The sequence below is a fragment of the Odocoileus virginianus genome, chromosome 13 (assembly GCF_023699985.2).
Source record: "Odocoileus virginianus isolate 20LAN1187 ecotype Illinois chromosome 13, Ovbor_1.2, whole genome shotgun sequence".
Classification (NCBI taxonomy): Eukaryota; Metazoa; Chordata; class Mammalia; order Artiodactyla; family Cervidae; genus Odocoileus; species Odocoileus virginianus.
This window is the reverse complement of record NC_069686.1, coordinates 38,826,364-38,851,882: the sequence shown is the minus strand read 5'-3', so window position 1 is coordinate 38,851,882 and position 25,519 is coordinate 38,826,364. Positions and strand designations below refer to the sequence as shown.

At 36.1% G+C, this 25,519-nt stretch overlaps 1 protein-coding gene across 9 annotated transcripts in view; it reads left to right on the top strand.

Annotated features, from left to right (window-relative positions):
• Positions 1-25,519, top strand: part of MBD5 (methyl-CpG binding domain protein 5) — a 470,032-nt gene that overhangs the window by 148,888 nt on the left and 295,625 nt on the right. For all 9 annotated transcript variants that reach the window (XR_011490988.1, XM_070476233.1, XM_070476235.1 and 6 more), the window contains one exon: positions 22,892-22,985. The gene's annotated coding sequence lies outside the window, so the exon portion shown is untranslated. The remainder of the gene's footprint in view (positions 1-22,891; positions 22,986-25,519) is intronic.

The following is a 25,519-nucleotide window of genomic DNA, read 5'->3' as shown; positions in this document are numbered from 1 at the left end:
TTTTGTTGCAATGGTGAATGGTATCGTTTCCTTAATTTCTCTTTCTGTTTTCTCATTGTTAGTGTATAGGAATGCAAGAGATTTCTGTGTGTTAATTTTATATCCTGCAACTTTACTTTATTCATTGATTAGCTCTAGTAATTTTCTGGTAGAGTCTTTAGGGTTTTCTATGTAGAGGATCATGTCATCTGCAAACAGCGAGAGTTTCCTTTTACTTCTTTTTCTGCCCTGATTGCTGTGGCAAACACTTCCAAAACTATGTTGAATAGGAGTGGTGAGAGTGGGCACCCTTGTCTTGTTCCTGATTTCAGGGGAAATGCTTTCAATTTTTCACCATTGAGGGTGATGCTTGCTGTGGGTTTGTCATATATAGCTTTTATTATGTTGAGGTATGTTCCTTCTATTCCTGCTTTCTGGAGAGTTTTAATCATAAATGGATGTTGAATTTTGTCAAAGGCTTTTTCTGCATCTATTGAGATAATCATATGGTTTTTATCTTTCAATTTGTTAATGTGGTGTATTGCATTGATTGATTTGCGGACATTAAAGAATCCTTGCATTCCTGGGATAAAGCCCACTTGGTCATGGTGTATGATTTTTTTAATATGTTGTTGGATTCTGTTTGCTAGAATTTTGTTAAGGATTTTTGCATCTATGTTCATCAGTGATATTAGCCTGTAGTTTTCTTTTTTTGTGGAATCTTTGTCTGGTTTTGGAATTAGGGTGATGGTGGCCTCATAGAATGAGTTTGGAAGTTTACCTTCTTCTGCAATTTTCTGGAAGAGTTTGAGTAAGATAGGTGTTAGCTCTTCTCTAAATTTTTGGTAGAATTCAGCTGTGAAGCCATCCGGTCCTGGGCTTTTGTTTGCTGGAAGATTTCTGATTACAGTTTCGATTTCCTTGCTTGTGATGGGTTTGTTAAGATCTTCTATTTCTTCCTGGTTCAGTTTTGGAAAGTTATACTTCTCTAAGAACTTGTCCATTTCTTCCAAGTTGTCCATTTTATTGGCATAGAGCTGCTGGTAGTAGTCTCTTATGATCCTTTGTATTTCAGTGTTGTCTGGTGTGATCTCTCCATTTTCGTTTCTAATTTTGTTAATTTGGTTCTTCTCCCTTTGTTTCTTAATGAGTCTTGCTAATGGTTTGTCAATTTTGTTTATTTTTTCAAAAAAGCAGCTTTTAGCTTTGTTGATTTTTGCTATGGTCTCTTTAGTTTCTTTTGCATTTATTTCTGCCCTAATTTTTAAGATTTCTTTCCTTCTACTAACCCTGGGGTTCTTCATTTCTTCCTTCTCTAGTTGCTTTAGGTGTAGAGTTAGGTTATTTATTTGACTTTTTTCTTGTTTCTTGAGGTAGGCCTGGAATGCTAGGAATCTTCCCCTTAGCACTGCTTTTACAGTGTCCCATAGGTTTTGGGTTGTTGTGTTTTCATTTTCATTCATTTCTATGCATATTTTGATTTCTTTTTTGATTTCTTCTATGATTTGTTGGTTATTCAGAAGCGTGTTGTTTAGCCTCCATATGTTTGAATGTTTAATAATTTTTTTCCTGTAATTGAGATCTAATCTTACTGCACTGTGGTCAGAAAAGATGACTGGAATGATTTCAGTTTTTTTGAATTTACCAAGACTAGATTTATGGCCCAGGATGTGATCTATTCTGGAGAAGGTTCCGTGTGCACTTGAGAAAAAGGTGAAGTTGATTGTTTTGGGGTGAAACGTCCTATAGATGTCAATTAGGTCTAGGTGGTCCATTGTGTCCTTTAAAGTTTGTGTTTCCTTGTTCATTTTCTGTTTAGTTGATCTATCTATAGTTGTGAGTGGGGTATTAAAGTCTCCCACTATTATTGTGTTACTATTAATGTCCTCTTTCATACTCGTTAGTATTTGCCTTACATATTGCGGTGCTCCTATGTTGGGTGCATATATATTTATAATTGTTATATCTTCTTCTTGGATTGATCCTTTGATCATTATGTAGTGTCCATCTTTGTCTCTTTTCACAGCCTTTATTTGAAAGTCTATTTTATCTGATATGAGTATTGCGACTCCTGCTTTCTTTTGGTCTCCGTTTGCGTGGAATATTTTTTTCCAGCCCTTCACTTTTAGTCTGTATGTGTCCCTTGTTTTGAGGTGGGTCTCTTGTAGACAGCATATATAGGGGTCTTGTTTTTGTATCCATTCAGCCAGTCTTTGTCTTTTGGTTGGGGCATTCAACCCATTTACATTTAAGGTAATTATTGATAGGTATGGTCCCATTGCCATTTACTTTGTTTTTTGGGGTTCGCGTTTATACAACCTTTCTGTGTTTCCTGTCTAGAGAAGATCCTTTAGCATTTGTTGAAGAGCTGGTTTGGTGGTGCTGAATTCTCTCAGCTTTTGCTCGTCTGTAAAGCTTTTGCGTTCTCCTTCATATCTGAATGAGATCCTTGCTGGGTACAGTAATCTAGGTTGTAGGTTATTCTCTTTCATCACTCTAAGTATGTCCTGCCATTCCCTTCTGGCCTGAAGGGTTTCTATTGATAGATCAGCTGTTATCCTTATGGGAATCCCTTTGTGTGTTATTTGTTGTTTCTCCCTTGCTGCTTTTAATATTTGTTCTTTGTGTTTGATCTTTGTTAATTTGATTAATATGTGTCTTGGGGTGTTTTGCCTTGGGTTTATCCTGTTTGGGACTCTCTGGGTTTCTTGGACTTGGGTGGCTATTTCCTTCCCCATTTTAGGGAAGTTTTCAGCTATTATCTCCTCAAGTAACTTCTCATGGCCTTTCTTTTTGTCTTCTTCTTCTGGGACTCCTATGATTCGAATGTTGGGGCGTTTCACATTGTCCCAGAGGTCCCTGAGGTTGTCCTCATTTCTTTTGATTCTTTTTTCTTTTTTCCTCTCTGCTTCATTTATTTCCACCATTTTATCTTCTACCTCACTTATCCTATCTTCTGTCTCTGTTATTCTACTCATGGTTCCCTCCAGAGTGTTTTTGATCTCATTTATTGCATTATTCATTTTTAATTGACTCTTTTTATTTCTTCTAGGTCCTTGTTAAACATTTCTTGCATCTTCTCAATCTTTGTCTCCAGGCTATTTATTTGTAACTCCATTTTGTTTTCAAGAATTTGGATCATTTTTATCATTATTTTAAATTCTTTTTCATGTAGATTCCCTATCTCCTCCTCTTTTGTTTGATTTGGTGGGTATTTTTCATGTTCGTTTACTTGTTGCGTATTTCTCTGCCTTTTCATCTTGTTTAGATTGCTGTGTTTGGAGTGAGCTTTCTGTATTCTGGTGGTCTGTGGTTCCTTTTTATTGTGGATGTTTCACCCAGTGGGTGGGGTTGGACGATTGGCTTGTCAAGGTTTCCTGGTTAGGGAAGCTTGTGTCAGCGTTCTGGTGCGTGGAAATGGATTTCTTCTCTCTGGAGTGCAATGGAGTGCCCAGTAATGAGTTTTGCGATGGGTCTATGTGTTAGGTGTGACTTTGGACAGCCTGTATGTTGACACTCAGGTCTATGTTCCTGCGTTGCTAAAGAATTTGCGTGGTATGTCTTGTACTGGAGCTTATTGGCTCTTGGGTGGTGGTTGGTTTTGGTGTTGGTATGGAGGCTTTTGGATGGTCTCTTATCCCTTAGTGTTCCATGTAGTCAGGAGTTTTCTGGTTTTCTCAAGTTTTGGGCTTAAGTCCTCTGGATTTCAGTTTTATTCTTCCAATAGTCTCAAGACTTCTCCAACTATACAGCACTGATAATAAGACTTCTAGGTTAATGGTGAAAAGATTCTCCACCGTGAGGGACAACCAGAGAGGTTCACAGAGTTACATGAAGAATAGGAGAGGGAGGAAGGAGATAGAGGTGAGCAGGAGGAGAGAAAGGGGGACTCAAGAGGAGAGAGACAGATCTACTCAGTTATCTGTTCCCAAAGTGTTCTCCGTAGCCCAGACACCCACAAAGATTCACAGAATTGGATTGCGAAGAGAAGGGGAAAGCAGGAAATAGAGGTGTTCTGAGGTAGAAAACAGAGTCAAAAGTGGTAGAGTAATCACCACACTCCTGAATAGAAATGGGAACTGAATATTGGATTCTTAAATGTCCAAAATTTATATCACATACTGAAAAACAAAGATTAAAAATCTAGTGTAGAGGTTAGACTCTTTAAAATGCAATATTTAAAAACAAAAGCAAAAACACAAAAAAAATTTAGAAATGTATATGAAGTTCGGTTTAAAAATAGGGTTTCTCTCTTTTTTTTTTTTTTTTGGCAAGGTTATGGTTAAATGAAGATGAAAATTAAGGAATAATAGAGGAGTATTAGAGGACTTTAAAAGGAAATAGGAGAGAAAAACAAGAAAAACAAAAAAAAAGAAGAAAAAAAATTTTTTTTCCCTAATTAAAAAAAATCATAAAAAAATATGAAAATGAAAGTTGAGGAGTAATGGGGGAGTAGTAGGGAATTTTAAAAGAAAATAAAAGAAAAAATTTTTTAAAAAAAGGAAAGAAAAAAAAATTTTTTTTAATTTAACAAAAGATATACATATTTATCTATGAATTTCTCTGGAGCTGTTGCGGTCAGTGTAGGTTCAGTTCAATTTCAGATAGCTCCTCTTTCCAGCTTACACTTCTCGATATCTATAGGCCCCTTCCGGTGTAGTTGGTGTTACCTTTAGGGATTTTAATCTGTTGCACCAGTCCTTTCTGAAGCGGTTCCCTTTGTTTATTTGGCTTCTGTTTGCCGTCTCTTCAGTGTCTAATTTCCGCCCTGACACAGGCGGGCAGAGGTGATCTCTTATTTAGGTTCGCTAGTTCAGTTCAGTCCTGCTAAGGAGAGGGCGGGGCGCTGCAGACAGATACCGCTCTGTGTGGATAGCACTCTCCTGTTCCGGCCACACTGGGTTTGCCCTGCTCACGGGTGTCTGTGCTTTCCCCGTCTACACTGCTCAGGCTCCCGGCTGCTCTATATGGAGCGGGCCCTACGTTGAGTGCGGTTCCAGTTTTTGGGTACTCCACAAAAGCGCGGATTTGGTTGCCCCTGCGTTTTGTGCCTTCCCCGGCTTGAGCGGTTCAGGCAGCCAGAGGCTTGGGCGCACTCTCCGCGGATGCTGCGCGCCTTTCCCCTCCAAGGCCCCAGCGCGCGCAGGTCGGGTGCCTGCGGCTTGTGTTCGTTTTCCGGAGCTGGCCTCTAGCCGCGACCCTCCCGGCGGTGGATGTCGACCATCCAGAATCTCAGGAATTCTTTAGATAGGACCCGGGGGCCTGTTTGCAGTGTGGGAGGGGGTGGCTTCTCTGGGGTTCAGTTTGCCCCTTTCCCCTCCCTCCTGCCAGCGGGGGATGGGCCGGCTCTTCTCTGGAGTTTCTCAGTCCCTTTGTTTTGCGAACCGCCGGCAGTGTGTTCGGGCCAGTTAATTCTCTCTCTTGCTATCCCACAGTTTAAAAAGGCTCCCTCCGACTGCTCTCAGGGCCTTCAGGCCCAGTCCTTACCCTAAGCAATGCCGCCCGCTCCTCTCCGTTTCACCCCCACTTGCTGGTGGCGGGTGCGGGCGTCTGGAGTACTTTTCTGCTGGGAGTTGCTTTTAGGCACGTAATCTGTGGGCCTTATTTAATTTTTCCTCCCAGTTAGGTTACCCTCCGAGATTTGAAAGCTTCCCTCAGACCCGCCAGCGAGAGGGTTTCCTGGTGATTGGAAACTTCGTCTATTAAGACTCCCTTCCCGGGACGGGTCTCCGTCCCTAGCTCTTTAGTCTCCCTTTTTATCTTTTATATTTTGTCCTACCTCCCTTCGAAGACAAAGGGTTGCTTTTCTGGGCGCCTGATGTCCGCTGCTAGCGATCAGAAGTTGTTCTGTGAAATTTGCTCAGGGTTCAATTGTTCTTTCGATGAATTTGTAGGAGAGAAAGTGGTCTCTCCGTCCTATTCCTCCGCCATCTTGGCTCCTCCCCCAGAAAGTATGACTTTTAGAAAATTGCTCTTTATTTTTTGCTTTGGGTGACTTGCTATAAAATTTAAATGAATTATAGTAGTTCAGATGTATTTAATTTAATGGAATTGTTAACAGTGCAGTTCTTAATATATAGCCATACACAAACATTTTTTCCTAATTTTCACTTAGAAAATCAAAAGAGATACCCATATTTGAAATATGTTCATACTGGGAGGTTGTTGTGCAATCACTGAGTCATGTTCAACTCTTTGCAACCCCATGGACTGTAGCAGGCCAGGCTCCTCTGTCCTACTTTGTCCATGTTGGGAAGTTGTGCAATGCTAGTAATACTTCCTACAACTATTATATATATGAAGAAGTTGTTATGTTATGGATCACAAATGAAAAGTTCTGGAAATTGCATAAAAACTGTTAATAATATTTTGAAGTTATTTGTGAAAAGAACATTTGAGGGGAAATAAGGAGACCTGGATCCTAGCCCTTTTATCACTGTTAAAACCTTTGGCAAGTCAACCTTTTAGCTTTTTTTCTCTTGTTGAAAATGAACCAAGCTCGGGAGAGTGTTAAGGTTCTTCTATAAATTTCTTCTTTTTAGAATAAATTTTATTGACATATAGTTGATTTACAGTGTTGTGTTCTGGTGTACACCAAGGTGATTTAGTTATACATGCACATGTATTCTTTTGCATACTCTTTTTTCATTGTGGTTTATCAGAGTATACTTATTATAGTACTTCTCTTTGCTTTACAGTAGGACCTTGTTATTTATTCTGTATATAATACTTTGCATCTGTTAATCTCAAACTCCCATCTTCCCTCACCCTTGGCATTCACAATTCTGTTCTCTGTTTATTTCTGTTTGATAGATAAGTTCATTTGTATCATATATCAGATTCCCCATATAAGTGATATCATATGGTACTTGTCTCTTTCTCATTTATTTAATTTAGTATGATAACCTCCAGGTCCATCCATGTTGCTCCCCAGCTATATGTTTCTGTTATTCTTGTTATTAAAATTTGAGATGATACAAAATTAGGCATAGTATACATAAATGATTGTTTTTACTCAGGAGTTACTAATAGCACAATATGTAGCATAGCATAGTTCAAAGAGAAATGTCATTTCTTTTACACACACACTTGCTTTCCACCTTTTTTCTCAGTTTTCTGCAAAATATCACAACTAGAGTCAATTTCACAGCTACATTATTGCCCTTGGTTAAGATACATAATTTGTGTACGTTTCCCGCCCCCCCCCCCCCGCGCGCCAGTGGTATGTTTAGCTTTTGGAAGATCACCAAATAATAAATAAACTTTAATAAATCTTCATTAGTGGGTAGTAGGTGACCAAAGATTCCCTTATATGGCCCACAGCGCTCAAGACTTAGTCATCTAGTCTGTCTTAGGTATTCATTGGCTGTAAGCACTAATCCAGAATGAGACATTGAGCAGAGAGAAGATCCAGAAATAGTAATCCATCAGATTTGGCATCACATTGTTTACAGGAGCTCTGGTATTATGGTAATGGTACCAGGACCTGGACCTGAGCTTTTCCGGTCAGCAACTATCACCTGACCCCAAGAAACATAAATACTATGGGACACGCAAAAGGGAGGTGCAATCCTAAGGTGCAAGTTGGACAGATGCTGAGACAAGCCAAGAAAGCCTTTACAGCTGAGGAAGAATTAAAATCTGAGTAAGAGAAATTTTGCTTAGGTCAGGGCAATATTATTTTTCATGGAGAAAATATTTGTGGATCCTCCACATGACTTTATCCATTATTTGATTTTTTTTTTTTTTTTTTTAGTAGTATAGGCCTTCAAGTTTCAGTAAGAATGTAGCCATTTATTAGGGCCCAGCCAGATTGATTATTTGCTATGATGCTTCACATTCTTGTGACATTTTAGGAATCTATAGTGGTTATTTCCTGAAAGAGTTAAAGCAGAAGCCGTTATTATTCCTTGAACTTATAATATATGTTTCCTAGTGTCTTTGTACGAGGCTCCTATTGTGTTAGCATTTTGAATTGAGAAAGTTACAAGCTACCTTATTATTAGTAATACTGAGTATGTCAGCATACTTTCAGCATCCAGGTAAAACTAGTTTGCCAAAATTTCACCAACACTTTGGGCTAAATTAATTTTGTTGGAATGATCACTCTGGTGATTGGGAGCTACCTGACAGTTTTAATAGGTAATGTCCATGTGCTTTTGTATATGTCCATGTATGTTCTGCCCATATGCTTTTGTAGCCCTTCCCTGTTTTGTACACATAGACCTTCCAAAGGGCAGCACCTGCGTCTAAGTCATGGGACTGCCTTTGAGCTGCTGAAAGCCACTGGGCAAAGACCTTAAGCAATGGCTGACGGGTTTCAGCTTCCTCAGTCCTGGCTTAGACAATTCTGAGACATGTATCTTATACCATTTTCAGATTCTCCCATTCTCCCATTGGCCTCTGCAATAGCTAACTTAATAACATACTGTGTATTAGCTGCCTGCCCTTCTTATCACCTTCCCCACTGCCCTACCGGTTATGCTGAACCTCTCAAATAAACTTCCCACTCAGTCCTAGTTTCAGGGTCTGATTTCCTTGGAAACCCCACTAAGATAACTAATAAACCAAAGATGAGAATTCTTCCTATTTTGCTGGTATAATTTATTTTATACTGTTATGATAAATTGTCTAGAGTAAATGGGCAGTTATTAAGTTCATCTGTTAATTGTTTGGGACTACAAATATTTAGTATGGTAGATCCCTTTCTTTTTATTGTGACACAAAACTTAATTAAAATCACTAGCCATCAAATACTAGTAAAAATAGGCTAAGTTATGTAAATGAAAGGATTTAAATGGTCACCCTTTTATTAAAATTCTAAACATAGCCTTAAAATACTAGAATCAATATAATAGCAAAATCATAATACTGGAAGTAAGAAAAAATGCATTTTAACCAAAAAATTGAATATAGTTCTTACAAAAATTTTACTGAGACCCACAGTTTAAACTAAAACAAACCCCAATACCCTTAAAACACTCAAATATAAATGTTTAGGGATACCTAAGAGTTGAAAACAAAATAGTAAAGGAATAAAATCCTAAGAGACAAGAACTAGTATTCAGAGCATATAACATACCAAATAAATGAATAAAATATTTTAACAGCTACCTTGATACTAGAAGTAAAATGTAATTAAATGCTCAGAGTGAAATGTTAAGAGCAGTCTAAAAATACTAAGAATGTTAGAGATAAATCATTTAGCACACAAAAATGTGAATTTAAAAAGTAATCTTTCAAAACCAGAAATGGACACAGAGCATTTAGAGGAGTCTCAAGAGTAAAGGAAGCACTAGGTCTAGTTTAAAGAAGATGAGAATCAGGCAATGCCCAGCAAGAGCCTGTGGTCACTGTTGATAATCCAAGTTGGGGAGTCCAGGCCAAAACTAGTTCCAAACAATTTGCAGACTATGTTTAAAAAGACACTCTGAAAGAAGAGAATGAAATCAAGCCCATTTCAGGGACTATTGACTTACTGCTGCATTTCTCACCCTTTAAATAACATTTTGTAAAAGCCTATGAGATGTAATTTAAAAAGTAAAGATAATGCAGGAACTTTAACTGTGATGAAGAGCCAATGATAGCAGCATTTAAAACCTTTGATAACAGACAATCCACTTTATATGTCCCCAAATCTAATATGTTGTAGTATGCTTTTTTCCTAGCCATTAGCATGCAAGGTAAATTCAGTGTAGCACTTCATTTGCTCAGTTTGACCAGTTGAGAACCTACTGTGCATTTAATCTCAATGTTTTGATTTTTTAAGTATGTATAGGTTTTATGATTTAAATAACCCCAAAGACAATACAGTATAGTGATTAGAAGCATAGGCCCTTGATCCAGTCCTGAATCTGCCACTTAACTTGCTATCAGTAAGCACACGTTACTTTACCTTGCCTTGATTTCCTGGATTGTTAGGTAGGCATCATAAGAACATGCTACTCCATAAGAGTTTCTGAGGATTAAATAGCTTAAATATAAAATTCTTAAAATATTGTTTACCATATATTTATTCCCAATACATTTTTTGTGTATGATAACAGTGAATTATGGATAAAGTTGAAATTTATAATGTTGTTGAGATACATAACTACTTTCATATAATGATTACTATGGGGAAAGCGTTAGTTGATCAGTCATGTCTGACTCTTTGCGACCACATGGACCATAGCCCACCAGGCCCCTCCTTCCATGGAATTCTCCAGACAAGAATACTGGAGTTCAATGCCATTTCCTTCTCCAGGGGATCTTCCCAACCCAGGGATCGAACCCAGGTCCCCCACATTGCAGGCAGGCTCTTTACCATCTGAGCCACCAGGGAAGCCCAACTATGGGGAAAATGCAATCTAACTCTCAGTTCAGTTCAGTTCAGTTCAGTCGCTCAGTCATGTCCAACTCTTTGCGACCCCATGAATCGCAGCACACCAGGCCTCCCTGTCCATCACCAACTCCCGGAGTTTACTCAAACTCATGTCCATCGAGTCAGAGATGCCATCCAGCCATCTCATCCTCTGTTGTCCCCTTCTCCTCCTGCCCCCAGTCCCTCCCAGCATCAGGGTCTTTTCCAATGAGTCAACTCTTCACATGAGGTGACCAAAGTATTTGAGTTTCAGCTTCAGCATCAGTCATTCCAGTGAACACCCAGGACTGATCTCCTTCAGGATGGACTGGTTGAATCTCCTTGCAGTCCAAGGGACTCTCAAGAGTCTTTGTCAGCACCACAGTTCAAAAGCATCAGTTTTTCAGTGCTCAGCTTTCTTCACAGTTCAACTCTCACATCCATACATGACCACTGGAAAAACCATAGCCTTGACTAGACGGACCTTTGTTGGCAAAGTAATGTCTCTGCTTTTTAATATGCTGTCTAGGTTGGTCATGACTTTCCTTCCAAGGAGTGAAAGTGAAGTTGCTCAGTCATGTCTAACTCTTTGCAACCCCCTGGACTGTAGCCTACCAGGCTCCTCCCTCTATGGGATTCTCCAGGCAAGAATACCGGAGTGGGTTGCCATTTCCTTCTCCAGGGGATCTTCCCGACCCAGGGATCGAACCCGGGGCTCCTGCATTGCAGGCAGATGCTTTAACCTCTGAGCCAAGAAGTAGGCGTCTTTTAATTTCATGGCTGCAATCACCATCTGCAGCGATTTTGGAAACTCTCCTCATTTCAAAAATGAATATATAAAACATGACCCATTGTGACAAAGGAGGACTGCAGTTTTTACTTATTTTTCCATGTGATATTTACTATGTTTCTACTAAGGTGAGGAGAAAATAAATGGTATGCCTACCATGTGCTAATAATAAACACTTTATGTCATTTCACATAATCCACAGTCAGCAGTACCAGGTAGCTAGTAATCACTTTGTTTCAAAAGAAGTTGAAATTTCAGAAAGGTTCAGAGCTTCTGTAATATAGTCTCTCTGACTCTGAGCTTAAAGCTTGTGCTGCTTTCCCTGTGTTATTAACAGAGGAGAGATTCAAACTATGTAAGGACTGGTATGACCCAGGTACCAACCAACCAAAGTAGATGCAAGAGTCTTAGAGGCCTTATGCTCTGCCAGGTATTATCTCCTTAAGGGTTAGAACATGGAGAACGCCTGTTGGGGGAGAGGTCCCTAGAGAAGGGGACATATGGAGAGGTTGAAGCAGTGGCCACTTTCCAACAAGTATGGAGGTCTTTTCATGTTTAGCTAGTACAGCCACAGTGTTCATTCTAATCAAATATTAGGCGTTTCAAAATAGGTACTTTTGATGTATCTGATATTAGGATAGGTATGTTCAGATTTGAGTACTGTATTAGTTTTTATTATTTTTAAGACACATTTATAGAATCAGGCATAATTGAGAATTGCATCCTGGAGATTTCTGTTAAACATTCATTGTATAATTTTCGATTATATTGATTGATTGATCTCCACTTAACATTCATTGCCTTTATTTACAGTCATCAATTTTTTAAAATTATGAACTTGAATAGTTTAGAAGAAGCTTGCAATTTATGGTTCTTTGGCCAAAAAATATTCATTATGTTATTGTAAAGACTTTGTTTTTTTTTCCAAATATGAATTTGCTCTCCTAACCAACCTTCTTCTTGTTATATATTCTTTATTCACATCCAGAAAGAATAAAACAATGATGATTTTTACCTGATACTCTATATCTTCAAATTTGTTAGAAACCTGATCTCTTAATTTTATAATCTGGGAGCAACAGAAATCACTGATATCTTTTTGTGTGATAGGAGACTTATTTAAAATGCAGATTCCAGTAGATGAGTATGTTGTTTCTTGGTTTGTTTACAATATTTCATAAAATTAAATGAATTAACTGTTAACTAATGCTTTTCCTTTGAAACTTACGTAATTACCAGTATTCAGCCTTTTTTAAACAATAAAAAAGACAATTTCGCCTTGTTCAATCCAATAAAGGGGCCTCTGTTGCCAACTGATTCACTGCCTTGGGGTCATTGGTGTTTATTATTTTTATGTGAAAGAACTGAATATTTTATTTTATGTTTGTTTCATTTCTTCTCTGTTGCAACCAGCCAATCAGTAAATATGTTAAATGTTTTATGTTCAGTTTTTACTGAGCATGAACCTACCATACTAAGTTTTACTTCCACATACCAATTTGCAGTTTACCTAGTTTAAAATCTACTTACTGTATGTTTATATAGGGTCCACTTCATTATTTCTGTATCTACCATGGTATCTACAGCTGTGTTCTCAGTGATAAGGAATGATCAGAAAATCACAGCATTATAAAAGTTGGCAACATTGGGAACATTTAATATTTGACTAATTTTAAGTAGCATTTAAAGCTGTATGTGAGAGGTAATACTAAGACTTGCATCACTCAGAGCAAAATGGCCTATGAAAGTGAAAAGTGAAAATGTTAGGCTGCTCAGTCATGTTTGACTCTTTGTGACCCTCATGAACTGTAGCCCACCAGGCTCCTCTGTCCACGAAATTTGGCAGGCAAGAGTAATGGAGGGGGTTACCATTCCCTTCTCTAGGGGATCTTCCCGACCCAGGGACCGAACCTGGTCTCCTGCATTGCAGGCAGAATCTTTATGTTCTGAACCACCAGGGATGCCCCCAAATGGCCTATAGCGTCTTGGTGTAAAAATTCAGGTATTTTTCTGCTTAGTCATTCAGTTCATTATAAATGCAGGGAAGATGAAACAAATTTCTGGAAATACTTCACATTTTATATGTTTAGCATTTGATTTGTCATCTTTGAAAGATCTAAAATGATATTCTGTTAATTTTTACACATCCCACATAACCTTGACAGGACAATCCTCTAAATCTGAAAAATCTCTAATAAACAAGAGTGACTCAGAATCTCTTTTTGGTTGCATTTGCTTATATTTAGATTTCACTGTTTTGTTTTTCAGTTATCTTTCACTGAGTCAGTAATGATCCTATCTTTGTTTACAGTAACCTAGAGATAATTTGTATAATCCAGGCATCTTTTTCTATTTATAAGGAATTTATTCATTTGTCAGTGTTTTCTTTTCCCTGATGAAATCCCTCGTTATTTGACAGATTGGCATAATATTAAGCTGTTCTTAGTAGGATTTGAAACATTGTTCTTTCGTAAAAGATAGCTGATTCCAGACGTCATAAAATTAGGTATTACTACTGGCTCATAGAATTTCTCATGTAATATGGTTTCTTTTGCTGTTATGAATGCCTGCACCAAAAATCTGTGAAAAGTCAAAGTCTAGAGTTCCCCCCAGCACTGGTGGCTTTGATACTTTAGTCACATGAACCGGTTTTTTGTTGTTTTTTTTTTTTTCTTTTCAAACATCACTAAGAATGATATTCCTATTCTTGTGTGCATTTACTTGCATTTTTCTGCTTGTTATTTTATTCTTTAAATGGGTTGATAAATAGGAACGTCACCTCCTTGCACAGGGCTCTATCACCTCTCCCTGCAATCTTTTTGTTTCTGTTGGAAACTGTGGTAGAATTTGATTTAGTTATGCAGGTAATTTTCATTTTGTTTTTTCTCCCCGTTCCTTTTATAACTTTTTAATATTTTCCCAAGATGCAACCACTTGTTGCTTTTTTTCAATTATATAGGCTAAAGTCCCTTTTCTTAAGATATTACCTTGATTATTTATTTCCATTAGTGAGGAGTAATGATTCATCATTTTGGAGGGTTGTTCCACTTATAATTTGAAAAGTCACTTTGGCTTTATATGACACATATTAAAATTTTTAATTAATTCATTTATTTGGCTGCACTGAGTCTTGGTTGTTTTGTGTGAGCTTTCTCTGTTTCAGGTGAGTGAGGCTACTCTGGTTGTGATGCTCAGGCTTCTCATTGCGGTGGCTTCTCTTGTTGCAGAGCGCAAGCTTTAGGTGCTAGGGCTCAGTAGTTGTAGCACACAGGCTTAGTTACTCTGTGGTATGTGGAATTTTCCCAGACCAGGGATCAAACCTGTGTCCTCTGCATCAGTGGACTGATTCTTATCCATGGCACCACCAGGAAAGTCCAAGACCATGCTTTTGTTTACATTATCAATGTCATACATATTAAAGGACATTTTAAAAGGCTTATAGCATAATTTTGATGTTTCCCTATCAGCAGTTTGTATCCCAGTTTTAAAAATCTATAGCTTATTGTGAAGCATATTATTTTTAAAATATAGCAGTTTTTAGTCTATATGCACATACTTTAAAATTATATTTATTTAAATTCTTTCTATAAGTTGATTTAAACATATAGTTCTTCTAATTAGTTTTCTCTCAAATTAGTCTTAAGAAGTACTAATTAATGAGTCTAGTGTATCATATTAATTTTTTAACTTACATAACAATTTTGTTTTTATATAGAGAACATATTTCAAAAAGACTTTTTCTGAGTTTTCATTCAATATTTTCAGCTAAACCTCCTATAACACCTAGTAATTTATTCAGTTAAATATAGTGGACCTATTACTTTAGACTTATTATAATCTTTGTTACCACCATGTAAATAAAACATTATGGTTCATAATTCTGAATCTGGATTTCTTTTTAGACATTAATTGGATTTACAGTAGCTTCATGGAATCTATCTTCATAAGACTGTTTTTCTTTGAAATGTCATTTTCTTTTGTGTCCAATACAACAAAATGTTGTTACAGCATTGTTAAAATACTTGAAGATATATGAAACTTATTTAAGGCCTCGTAATATTTGTGCACAAAAACAGTGGTCTCTCTCTCACAAACACACACACACACACACACACACACACACACACACACACACACGACTGGTTCAGCAGCAGCAGAACATCTTTTTCTGTTGGACAAAATTCCAACTCTTTGATTTGGTGGCTTGAATTTCAGCATCATTCCCCAGGTTTTTATTTTATTCTTCATGCTGGCTCACCATCAATTTATAGTATTTTGTTTGTTAGATATATATGTTAGGTAATAAATTGCTGACTGGATATGACTCATGCTTATATCTTGCTATGTTGCTTTGGAATTTTAAAAATTAATGATATTCTGTTAAATATTCGTGAATTTCTGTTTCTTTCTCTGAAAAGAGGCAGTGCAAATTTTGTGTTTGACTTCTGAATACTTTTTAAAAAACAAAAAACATCTTCTTATTTGCTAATAAAATTTCTTGTAATTCCTCACCATTAATTCAAAGAATCATGGAGTTGGAACAGGCCTTTAGAAGGATTGAAGGATACCCTCTGATGTTGAAATTTCCTTCTTTGATATCCCTCTCTCTTGTTCAGCAATTCCATCTATCCTTTTAGAATAATACTGAGCAATGAAATCACTAGTAGCTCTTACTCTTCATTTTGTTCCCTTCTTTCCCCTCTTCTGTAGAACTCTCCAGTATTGAAAAATAGATCATTTCTGGTGTTCTGGAAACATAGGCAGCTCCTACTGGTGATGAGAATGAGAGAAAACGAATATGTATTTTAGAAAATGAAGGTAATGTCAATAGTAATGACTTTTTAAAGGAATCACAAAAAAAGATAAAGAAAGTGGAGTCAGACTGCTAAAAATGTGTTGAGAGACAACTGCGTCACGACTTGACAACTGAGTCAGGGAGGCAAGAGACAGAACCTGAAAAGATAAGAAGATAACATCAACACCATCCTAGTCATAAACTTCTAACAGTCAACATTTGGAGGGAGGCAGAGAGCAAGGTGTATAGTGTATTATTTCCAAAAGTAAAATAGCTTTATAAAATATAATAAAGCTATACAACATAGCTTTATAGTGTTTTTCTGTAACACTGCCACTGAGGAAGTCCTTGAAAAGTTCTAACACGTGGAAGGATAAATGAAATGATCCCTTTTTAAAATTTGTTTTACTCAATGTGAACTTATTGACACGGACCTTCATATTCACTTGATTTCATCCTCCCAATACTTTTTATTCCCCCTCTCTACAACATACTCATCTTTCTCAACCTTGAGTTATCATTCATAGTAGTTTTCAAGAACCTATTTTTGAGGTTGGGTGAGACCATGTAGAACTAAAGTGATAAATGAACTGCCAACCCATTTACTGGTCCCACCTATATTTGCCCATTAATTGTCTGTCAACAAGTCCAATAAGATAAAACTACAGTTGAATTTATTATTGCCGGAATATAAATAGGTGTATTCTTGGTACCATATTTTGCAAAATGTTTACTTAATTCTTTCTCTCCAAAAAGGTCAGTGTTTGCATATTAGTGTAGCCAAAAAATCACTTACTAGTATTCCCCAAATAATAGATGTAATTAAGGAGGTCTGTCAGAACCAAATTGATGATGTATTTTAGCTGAAGACATACCCTGCCTGAACTAGATGGATGTTTTTAGAGAATGCTAGTAGCAGGGAGAAAGGGAAGAGGAAGGTGGCTTTTTTTAATCTAATGAAAATGTATCATTTACTGTGAATACCTTGAATTGCCTGGTTATTATTAACTTTCATAGAACTTCAGTTGCTTTGGACTTTATAATTTCTTACTGAAGCCAGATCATTTAGACAAGTTGCAGGAGGGCTAAAGACAAGGCTTAACCTGGTGGACAAAATTTAGAATAACCTATGGTTCTTTGTTTTTGAAAGTGACTTGGCCATACTCAATAAGGGACTCTGAGGCTGTTTACCACAGAAACATAGAATAGCTACAAAAAAGAAATACAGAAAAGTTATCCCAGATCCACTAAAAGAGTGATCTGGAATAAATCTAATAATGGTTCTGTTACTAAGAATAGCTTGAATATGCTCCAGCTAAGATTATTACTTTTATAAAAACAGTTGAGAAAACTGGTCCATGAATTGCATGATGAGAGCTCTTGTTGTGCTGAAGAAATTGGAAACTTTAGAGAAGCAAACATAGGCTAGAAGTATTTTTAATTCTTTGAATATTTTCTGTTAAGATTTTATGAGGTTTTATTTTATTCTGTAATTTCTTGCTGTAATTTGTTTTACTCAGCCATATATGAAACTTGTGAATTAAAAAAATTCCTAAGTCACTATCAGATCAGAATAAATGGGATCTTGAGGGCTATGAAATTGCATACTGCTAATGGTATGAAAGCAATCACCGGTAAAAGTTTAGATTGAATTTAATTCCATAGCTCAGGGAATTTTTAGATAGCATATTTTCTTCCTGTAAAAACTGCCATATTTTAAACTTGAGAGTGCAGTAATACTTTAAGAAGGCAATTTTTTTTGTAGAAAAAATTGAGTTAAAACTGTAAATTTTGTATCCCAGTATTGAACCATATTTCATGGATTTTAATGTGATTAGGCTTATAGAACATTATTCAGAAGCAAGACTGAGGTTTTTAGGATAAACCCTGATATCACAGAGGCTTTATTATGTAAATGGTACAGAAATACTAGAAAGCATATAGAGCAAAAAGAGAACTTAGAAGTAATGTGAAGAAGGGTCAGAAGTAGACCATCATGGCATTTTACTTTCAGTGAGAAACCTGATAAACTGCAAGAGTGGAAAACGTGAGGCAGAAATGATATGAGGATGTATTAGGTAAGGCTTCCAAAACTACTGAAGATTTTAGTTTTAAGTATGAGACCATATAAAAAAAAATCCAACCAATAAAAATAAATGGAAAAAAAATAAAAACAAGGAAGAAGTTTTAGCAACTTACATGACTAATGTTAGAGATACCTATGTCCATTATCTAGAAGTCTGTGTTTTTAATCATTAAAGAGTAATATGTAGAGGCTGAATTCTTTTGTGACCTATAGCATTTTGTGATTTACAGAGTTATTGGTTATTCTTAAAATAGTGTTCCTAAGGAAACACTAAACTGTGTTCCGGTGACTTCTGTGTTAAATATGTTTAAATAGTTTCTAATTTACTGAAAATTGATCATTCTTTTTAATTTAGTTTTTATTAATACCAGTAGTAATTACACTGTTACTCTCAAGCAAAATTACCTGGCTTAGACATTAAGAGAGTTAGGTGCAGTAGTCCTCAGAACAGATGAGAAATTTCATGCAGCATAGGGAGATTACAATTTTTAAATCCTTCATCGTCATAAAGTATACTAAAGAGAAAAGCTGGGTGCCTCACCTAATCACTGTAAAACACTATACTTAATTACTAGAAACACTAATAAATATGCCAAATCTTAAGTAATTTTTAAAAAAAGGTAGAAATAAGGGACCGTAAGTTAGTACCTGATTAATTAGCTAAGTAATTTGCAATAATGAGCATAGAAAATCAGTAATAGAAAGATAGCTTTAGTGTCAAGTTGATGGAAATTTCCTTTAAAGAGGGAGCAGTATCTGAGCTAATTTTTGGTTGGCCAGGAGATGAGAGATAAACAGCAAAAGGCAGCTGAGGTCAGATAATAGAAGATCAAGAGTCTTGCCAAAAGACACGGGGACTTCATTCCATAGCTGTAAATCACAGAGGCAGACATACAGCCTCTGCTGCAGTTTCGAGATGGACTAGCTCCCTGTGAGGACGTTTGAGGAGCCCATGACTGTTGCTGTTATAAGCAGCACTAAGCCTGGGGGGGAATCAACTTTGGTCACAAACTGAAGATTGATGTTAACTTACTAGAGAAACCTCAAGTCTTCAGCAGCATGTGCATACAGAAAAAATATTAGGAGGGCTTCCATCTTAGGCACCTAAGAGAAACTTATGTATAGTTTTCTTTCAAGGTTTAGTAGTTGTGGATCATCATCCTTACTGGGTATAGCAGAGACTCTGATGTTTACCTATGTTTATTAGACTTTCCATTTTCAGAAAAAAATCTAAAGAGTATATGATATTGAATATATTATTTTTATTGTGAAGTACTTCTGGGCCTATTTATAAGAATTTTCGACACTGAAATGTTAGCACTCTATTTTATGTTATTTTTAGTAATTTATGTATGTGTAATTCTTGAGGGAAATGAATTATTAAGACCTTCTTTTTAAAATTTTGGCTTTATGTTTAAACAGAGCAAATGATGATATTAGAGGAGCTTCTCCCCCCCCCCCCCCCCCCCGCCCCACTAAGTTAAGGACAAAAATTTTTAATTTTGAGACTTTAAAGGCATGTTTCTAGTTATATATGAGGTTCTAAGTTAAATTTTCATTATAGAATATAACCTAGTTTTCTCTCTTTTTTGGCCACAATATATATTATATATATATATATATATATATATATATATATATATACATATGCAATAAAATCATTATATTGTATTGATTACCTATACAATTTACTTAGAAGGCTAGTAAGGCTTACCAAAATATATGATCCATAAACATTATCTTAGATTTAGCTATGTTGATGTATTGCTTAAGTCCTATTTACTCTAACTTTAAAGTTGCGTTTTACCAGTGGATCTTGAGATTATCTTTTAAGATTAGGAATATAACTTAGAACAAATTCAAGAGGTATTTTTATAAATGTTAATAATAAAATTCTGGTAGTAGTCACTGTTCATAAAGACTTAAAGAGCTGTTTTACAGGGATTGGAAACCTTTTATATTATAATCACCAGAGACATCTATAAAAATAGAAACTCTTTGGCCTTAGCCTAGTTCTTCTGAATCAAAATCTCTGGGCAGGACACCTGAGAATTTACATCTTAAAGTAGTACCTTTGGTCCTTAAGTGCATTATAATTTAAATTTACTGTAACTACCATTTACACTGTGCTTGGATTCATGTAATCTAAGATATTATAGGTTTGTGTATATTTGTGTGTATGATGAAAGTTTTGAAGTCATTTTAAGTATTGAGTAGTCCGATTAGCAAGTATCTTACTAATTTTCATAAACATCTGTAAGCAGTATTTTTTAAGTTAATGTCTTATTAGTTATCTGTAGAAATTAAGTCAGATAGTTGCAGTGAGATTGTTTCTTAGTAGAATATCCTTCCTTAATGCTTTTGAAAATTAGCAACAGCAGCAGCTCCATGTGATACCAATTAAAATCTGAATATTTAAGGAAGAGACTGTCTCCATACATTTAGAAGTGTCCCACATGTTTTTAATGTGTAGCTGCAATGAATCAGGGATACCCACTAATGAACAAAAGGAACAGTGATGTTCCTAGTCAAAAAATTATTGATTGATTTTGGAATCTGTAGTACTCAAAACCACATGCTAAAGGTATGGCACTGTGGCATCTAAATTCTGTTTCCCTAACTGCTTGTCTCAGGCTTATTTACACAATCAAAGGAAATCGAAATCAAAATTATTTCAACAAAGCATTTTTTCTGAATAATCCCAATTCTCTATTAGACTGCAGTTTCTTTTAAAAGGCCTCTGCTAAGCTTAACTAGGTTGATGTAAAGCACTGATTGGTCAGTTTAAGTGATAAAAGTTTGAATAATATTGACCTTTTCACCCAGACTTCCCTGGTGGGTCAGACGGTAATGCATCTCCCTACAGTGCGGGACACCCGGGTTCAGTCCCTGGGTCCGGAAAATTTTCTGGAGAAGGAAATGACAGCTCACTCCAGTATTTTTTTTTTCTTTTCTTTTTTTTTTTTAATTGGAAGCTAATTACTTTACAATATTGTAGTGGTTTTTGCCATACATTGACATGAGTCAGCCATGGGTGTACATGTGTCCCCATCCTGAACCCCCCTCCCACCTCCCTCCCCATCCCATCCCTCAGGGTCATCCCAGTGCACCAGCCCTGAGCACCCTGTCTCATGCATTAAACCTGGACTGCTGATCTATTTTACCTATGATAATACGCATGTTTCAATGCTATTCTCTCAAATCATCCCACCCTCGCCTTCTCCCGCAGAGTCCAAAAGACTGTTCTTTACATCTGTGTCTCTTTTGCTGTCTCGCATATAGGGTCATAGTTACCATCTTTCTGAATTCCATATATGTGCGTTAATATACTGTATTGGTGTTTTTCTTTCTGACTTACTTCACTCTGTATAATAGGCTCCAGTTTCATCCACCTCATTAGAACTGATTCAAATGCACTCTTTTTAATGGCTAAGTAATATTTCACTGTGCATATGTACCACAGCTTTCTTATCCATTTGCTTCCATGTGCGGGCTATTGTAAACAGTGCTGCCATGAACGTTGGGGTACATGTGTGTCTTTCAATTCTGGTTTCCTCTGTGTGTATGCCCAGCACTGGGATTGCTGGGTCGTATGGGAGTTCTAATTCCAGTTTTTTAAGGAATTTCCACACTGTTCTCCATAGTGGCTGTACTAGTTTGCATTTCACGAACAGTGTAAGAGGATTCCCTTTTCTCTGCACCCTCTCCAGCATTTATTATTTGTAGACTTTTTGATAGCAGCCATTCTGACCTGTGTGAGATGGTACCTCATTGTGGTTTTGATCTGCATTTCTCTGATAATGAGTGATGTTGAGCATCTTTTGATGTGTTTGTTAGCCATTTGTATGTCTTCTTTAGAGAAATGTCTGTTTAGTTCTTTGGCCCATTTTTTGATTGGTCGTTCATTTTTCTGGAATTGAGCAGCATGAGCTGCTTGTATATTTTTTAGATTAATTCTTTGTCAGTTGCTTCGTTTGCTATTATTTTCTACAATTCTGAAAGCTGTCTTTTCATCTTGCTGACAGTTTCCTTCATTGTGCAAAAACTTTTAAGTTTAGTTAGGTCCCATTTGTTTATTTTTGCTTTAATTTCCATTACTCTGGGAGGTGGATCATAGAGGATCCTGCTGTGATTTATGTCAGAGAGTGCTTTGCCTATATTTTTCTCTAGGCCACTCCAGTATTCTTGCCTGGAAAATCCCATAGACGGAGGAGCCTGGTAGGCTACAGTCCATGGGGCTGCAAGGAGTCAGACACGACTGAGCGACTTCACTCACTCACTTCACTTTTCATGAAGACAGACGATTTAGCTAATTGATTTCTATGGCTCTGACTTTTACAGGCAACTCAAGGGTAATCAAGAATATATTTTTGGTAATTATCCATTCTAAACAAGGAAAGTATTTTTTAGGGTAGGGCTATATTCCTATAGAACATAAGAATTAATGTGTTTAAAATTTTATTTCTTCAAAATGTTGATGAAAACTAGGTTAGCAAGATAAAATTGGTACTATAGAAAGTACTAAACTCTGTCGTTGTTGTTGTTTTTCAGGTACTAAGTCTTGTCTGACTCTTTGCAACCCCATAAACTACTACATGCCAGGTTTCCCTGTACTTCACTATCTCCCAGAGTTTGCTTAAATTCATGTCCACTGATGCTAAACTCTATGCCAGGGATCAAAATGTCAAAGTATGTTTCACAGGCCTTTCTGACTCTTCTAAAGGGAGAAATTTTTATTACTGTCTAATTGCATAAAACATGTCACACACATATGTCACACACAATAGACACCTCCCTTTGCCCATACTTAGAATTTTAAGATTTCCCTTAATATTTAAAATAAGTGAAAAAATATTTATAACCTCAAAGTCATGATATTTTCTTATGTTTTTCTTTTAGATGATTATTGAGGATATCAGTTTCTGCATGTGGGAAGTAGATATTGAAGGTTATCTGGTTTACAGACAAGATCTTTAAAAAATAGACACTGAAGGTAAGTAATGACTATAGCCTCATAAATAATCTAATTTAAATGGTTAGGGTTGCCAGATTATAATTTAACTTGCTAAACTTGCTTACTTTTTTGTCACTGGCCCTGATAACCACATTCATTCATATTCAGAAACAAATTGTTATGCCTTAATACCATCTTGGCAGAAAGTATCAGATTTCATTTATAATGAGCAGTTGATAAAGTTGATGTATTATGGAAGAATGCAAACTAATTAAAAAGAATGAAGAAGATATTAAGTAGCATCTATCAAAACTGGGTGCACAACTCAGAGTTAAACTTGAAAAAATAATGTTTCAGAACCTGCTATGCACTGTATTTTTTAATAATATTTATGTCCTTAACCATGTTAAAAGCTTGTTTTTTAACCACTCCAAAGAAAAACCCTGTGACAGTTTCAAACATTTATAGTATTACTTCTGAATACCTAACTTCTTTTTCACTATTTCTTGAGTTCCTGAAGTCTTGACCTAGGATATCCTTTCACTTACCATATTTTGTTCATGTCTCCCATGACTGCTTACATGCTTATGTTACAAGCAAATTCTGAATACATTTGGTACAATTTTGAGTGAGATAGAGAGTACAAAATGCAAAAAGGGTACTTTAAATAATTTTGTGTGGTGCAAGAGAGAGGTGACAGGGGTGTACCTATGGCTGATCCTTGTTGATGTGTGACAGAAAATGACAAAATTCTGTAAAGCAGTTATCCTTCAGTTAAAAACATTTTTAAAAATAAGAATTATTTTGTGGGTCAGATAGGTACAATGGAACCTTGGAGAGTATGTAACCTCTTAATGGGGCACTTCTATTTAGCTCTAAAACCCTTTCTAAGTGGGAATAAGAGACCAGTAATATCAAATCTCATGACTTTTTCCCATAAGAAACCAGAAATACAAAATTTGAAAAGTCCTAATTTTTCAGAAACAGCATAAAACTTTTCCTGTGACAGTATCCACTTTTGCTACTGTGTGAGTCAAATACAACAGTATACAACCTCTGGTGCAGGAATTATATTTCTTTGTTCTATATTTCTTTATTCTTGTAGAGTACAAGTACTTAGAGTTTATTTTTTCCTCCTTAATTTTCTGATTAGCATCTTAGTGATTTTTTGCTAGTTTTTTATGATAAACATTATTGTCAGAAATGACTTTTCTTGAAAATATAAATGATATTACTTATTTATAATTCATCTATACTTTTATGTGGTGAGTCGATTGCTTAGAATAGCTATTCAATTGTTTTCTGAATAGTTATGCAGTTATTTTTATAGTTCCTTTATCTCCATAGTCATAGATCCTTCTGACTTTTTTTAAAAGAGAGGTTCCCTTTTTACGGTACCATTTGCATAGAAAATAAGAGTTAATCACATTCCTTAGTTCAGGGCACACTGTCATCACTGGTCCATGGAAAGCACTTATTTTATTTGTGTATTTTCTTTTATTCTCATTTCCATTATCATGCTGCTGACCTGGACTCATTGGAAATCATTCTGATATGTAGTCTAATATCTGTTGCATTGTTCTCTTTTGTTTATATGTGTTTTCATAACATTATTATATATATATATATATATATATATATATATATTTTATCTTAAATGGAAAACTTCAAATAAAAAAGAAAAGGGAGCATAATATCATGAACTTTCATGTACCCATGTCTCAGCTTCAACAGTTACCTCATCGCTGAACTCATCTTAACTATATCTCTATCCTGCCTTCTCCCCCACTTATACACATGAAATTTTAATATGCATAAATGGATTGGGCTATGTATCTCGTAGTGCATTATTTTCATACATTATTGTATTTTGTTAGAAGATATTTTATTTAGGATTTTAGAATCTACATTCTTAAGTGAAATGTACTATACTTTTTCCTTCATTTTCCTTGTCTGGTTTTGCAATTAAGATTACACCAGCCTTATAAAATGAGATGAGCAACTTTTTACTCTTTTCTATTTTCTAGAATAGCTTTATATAGTATGAATTTACTGTTTATTTAAGTGTGCTCAAACTCATATGTAAAGTGTCTGGTTGAGAGATGTTTTTGAATGGTATTTATGTCTTTAATGCTTTTTGATCTATTTAAGTTTTCTCTTCAGCTTTGGGTACCGGTAACACCTGATGGTCTCCCCACCTACCAGTGTAGCCCAGACCCACTTTTCTTTTAGTCAGGAAATACTTGGACAGTCTCAGTGTCCACATCTAAGCCATGTAATAGTCACTTTCTTTTTGAACTGACCAGGAATGTTATGTTTTAACCCTCATCATTGGTCTGATCGGCCCAATCTTGCTTGACTTAAACTCCCACTGACACATACCTAGATTAATCCTGAGCTCCGTTAGTTTTCTACTATTCTATAACCAGAAACTTTGGTTAACAGTGCTCTTAACTGATGTCTTTACATTTCTTAAAACCTTTTACATACTGGTTTTGTGTCTCAAGGCTATATAAAAGGTAAATATTTTGAAAAAGACTAAGTAAGGTTATTATGTTCAGGGAAGGTAAGTT